Consider the following 3,854-nt stretch of genomic DNA (forward strand, 5'->3'; position numbering starts at 1 on the left):
ATTGTGGAAGTGTTTAGCGGCTGGATAACTGGATCCATTAAAACAGTGAGGCCAGTGACAGTATATACACATATCCCTGAACTAAGTACGTTTCTGCAGCTGTGGTATTTGATATCCTATTACGTTTTATTGTAAGTGTATAGTGAGGAAAATAGCAGTAGCCAAGGTGAGCTGACTGAACTTATCAAGTACGCTGCTGTTTGCAGATTTACCGGATTTGTGTCGTCGTGGACTTCACACTCCCAAGTCGAATGCGCAAAGTATGAACTAACGAGGATGCATGTTCAAAATCAGCGTTCTATAGTATTGAGAAACGCGCGCAGACCTACGTCACCAGTCTTTTTGTCTAACCTTACTGGTACTTTACACTGTGGTGGAAATGCAGGGGTGGGGGGAAAAAAGTTCCTGGGAAAAAAAGTTCCTGGGACAAATGTTCCGGGTAATTTCGGTGGAAACGTGGCATAAGCAGTCGTTAAATCCTCTAACGTTACGTTACTTCATTTTAAAACATGTGCATAACGTCGAAAGTCCTGTGTGTGGAGGATACATCAGATAATTTTTTTTATAGTTTTCAAAAACATTTATCTAAAACAACACTTTTACTTAAACTTAATATTATACGAATTAAATAAATATACTTACAATAATAGCCTATCTGTGCGACCATTAAATCCTGTGTATCAAGTTCACTGGCCTGTGTGCGTGTATTTAAAACCGTGCGCATGCATGTGTCTGAGAGTGCATGTCTGCAGCCAGACCTTTCTAGGACCCATTGCCAACTGTTTAAATGTATTTAAGGTCCAGGGTGCTACATTGTGCTTTGATGAGCACAATGTCGCACAGTGTAGCTCAATCCATACAAACAACTTGATGTCGTATTTGTAGTTTTGTGTGGAACTGGGAGGTTATAAAAACTATTTTTTTTTTACATTCAAAAAAAGAAAAAAACTGATTGCTTATTTGATGCAATCAAATAAGTGCTATCCATTCCTGATAGCACTGCAGAAATTAAAACTGACATTACTTCAATCCTCATTGTAACATGAGCTGTCAGACAGCTTTCAAATATGCTTATTCACCACACTTGCAACGTTTGTCTTTATAATATGTTCAGTGTACTCCTTACACTCACTCTGTGCTGGCAAATTCCTGTTCGTGTGATTATTGGAGGCTGTCCTCCCAAAAATAACCATGTAGGTCATTTTTGCAAGCACCTATGTTTACATTTTAAATTTATTAGCCCTCTTGCTGGCTTAAAAATAATGACAGTGTCATGTTGCGCCTGTCGTCATTCATTAGGTATGATCATCATTACTAATCAAATTGTTAATTTAAATGCAATATGTGTTCATAATGTGTTTACACAAAATGTACAACCCCCTAGTTGCAAGACAGATTAATATATATATATTTGTTCATTCTAATTGTGTAGGCTTAACCAGAGGAACATATAAGGACGATAATATCAGGGGTGGGACAGTGTTGACCTAAAGGCTGTATTCACAGCTCTCAGTTAGACTGTTTTTGGTATTTAAGATCTAAAAAGTTGAATCTGTAATGTAATTAACACCCTAATCGGGCAAAATCATCTCTTTGTAGTATGCTATTTTCTTTTTTTTTAAATTGGGGGGGGGGGGGGTTTGTTGTTGGTCTGTTGAGTAGATATAGATGGATGATTTGTATATATGGACATATCAAACATTTATTTAAAATCTTCTGCCATGTTAAAATTCTAATTTGTACATCTAAAGGACATTTTTTTTTGTAAATATCTACAATAATAATGAAATACATTATTGGTTGACTACACTAGCATGTACTTTCAGTCAACAGTGACTAATATTTATACCAAATGTTGCTGTCATGATGGTATGCTAAAACTAAGTAAAAAATGCCCCAAATTTTTTACACTTTTGAATGTTCATCATAGTCATGTATTGTACTACATCTGCATTTATGTATTTATTTTGGGCACAAGAATAACAGTTCACATTGCCAGCAACAAAATTTTTCTTCTAATAAAACCTCTTCTGTCACAATCTTTTAGATCCAAATGGCAGAAACCATTACGGAGGCACACACAGCCATGTTGAAAGCAAGGTTTCAACCCTTGAAGAACGTCCGGATCTTGTCAATGCAGCACTAACATACTATATGGAGGGAATGATAGAGATGCCTCTTAAACAGTAAGATTACCTGTTTGATCACCCGTTTTTTCATAATATTACTAAAGGTGTTAAAATTAAGATAAGAACAACTTACAATGTAGGGATCAAGTTTTCATAAATTTGTTACTGGTACACTTGTGTTGCCTATAAAATATAGAACTCTACTGATGATTAAGAAATGTTTGGTTCTGATAACATATGTATTTATCTGATTTTTTCCCCCATTTCATTTTCAGTGTTGTTACTGCCATTACCGTCTTCATCAGATGAGCTGTCTTCATGGTCACCTGCTCTCTATCTGTTCACCCTGAGTCTGTATTCAATAGAGTATGAGGCTCATATATATTGATCTACTATTCAAGAGAGGTAGAAGATCCCCAATAACATTTAATACTTGTTCTGAGGTCCTTTTGTTCATCTCCTCCAGTCTGGTCCACATTTCATCTCTGCCTCTTGTGATCTTGAATCTGGGATCCAGGGCTGTGTGCTCCTCCAAGAACTGCCTGATATTCTCATCCTGCAAGACAATAACAACGTGAGTGCCTGAATAATCCTAATGAAAACAAGCGAGAACACAATAGGTTTACACTGACCTGCTACAGAACTGGTATCTTCTCGATAGTGTCCTTGATGGTCTTTGTGAAGGAGGAGTCCTCATCATTAACTGTGAAGTGGTGCTGGAGTTTATTCAAGATCAGAATCTGACCCAAGGTTGGGCTCCTTTCAGCAGAGACGCAGAGGGTTTAAGTGTAAAGTATCTTTGTAACTTTGACAGACTGTTCTGCTTTTCTGAAGTCCTCATCAGAATCTCTCTGCAGTCTGAAAAATATCATCAGTTTCATTAGCTGGGCTATAGTTTTATAAGAACAATGGTTCAGACTGAAAATGCTGAAAATGGTTTAAGCGAATCACAAAATTCTTTACCTGTCCTTCTCCATTGCTTTCTGAAGCCAAGGGTCCATGGAGGCGGCCTGGATGGCAAGGAACTGCTCCACCAAGAGGAACATGCTATTCCACCTTGTTCTCACATCCAGGAAGCCCTAGAGTGCGAAAGAGATGTGTGTGTGTGTGTGTGTGTGGTTATCAAAGAGAATTTTCATTTGTGGAGATGTTTTACTATGTTAATTTTTTTTTTAAAAGTCCTTTGAAAATCATAGAGGAGTTTTTCTCTTAAGTTGATCTATTGTGATTTCTACCTACTGAGAAGATGCAACTTCTCTTTAAAGACTGGTTAAGCTTTCAAAAAGTATCTATTGTTACGTAGTCACCACGCACAGAAAGACACGTTAACTCAAATAGAACACAAGCATGTACCACTACAAGTCAGCAGATTTTGTTTATTTGTTTGCTAAACATTAACCTTACCTGTCAGTCCCAATCATAGCGCTGCTATCTTCATCAGTAGTTTTGGAGGAGGATTCATGTGTTGGGTATGTTGAAGGAGGCTCTGAGAAGATGACTGCTTTGGCTTGCTCTTTTTTTCAGTCGAAGATGGAGCAACTTTCTACTCTTATGTTTATTCTGCGCAGGGTCAAGTGCTTCCTGATCTTTGACATGTTGCCGGTCTTGGCAGCAATTATGTTGCAAACTGTTGTCTTCGAGGTTGGTAAAATGGGGGGGGGGGGGGGGGGGTGAAATGCTATTTCATGCATACAGAGTTTTTTACACTGTTAAAGAGTGGGATTC

At 37.8% G+C, this 3,854-nt stretch overlaps 1 long non-coding RNA gene across 1 annotated transcript; it reads left to right on the top strand.

The window, feature by feature from the left end:
* The first annotated feature begins 2,047 nt into the window (after positions 1–2,047).
* LOC127970165 (uncharacterized) lies at positions 2,048–3,241 on the top strand. The gene is made up of 3 exons (XR_008156541.1): positions 2,048–2,186; positions 2,405–2,495; positions 2,596–3,241. It is a non-coding gene; the product is annotated as an uncharacterized LOC127970165 (long non-coding RNA).
* The last annotated feature ends 613 nt before the right edge of the window (positions 3,242–3,854 follow it).

The sequence above is a fragment of the Carassius gibelio genome, chromosome A4, assembly GCF_023724105.1.
Source record: "Carassius gibelio isolate Cgi1373 ecotype wild population from Czech Republic chromosome A4, carGib1.2-hapl.c, whole genome shotgun sequence".
NCBI classification, from domain to species: Eukaryota; Metazoa; Chordata; class Actinopteri; order Cypriniformes; family Cyprinidae; genus Carassius; species Carassius gibelio.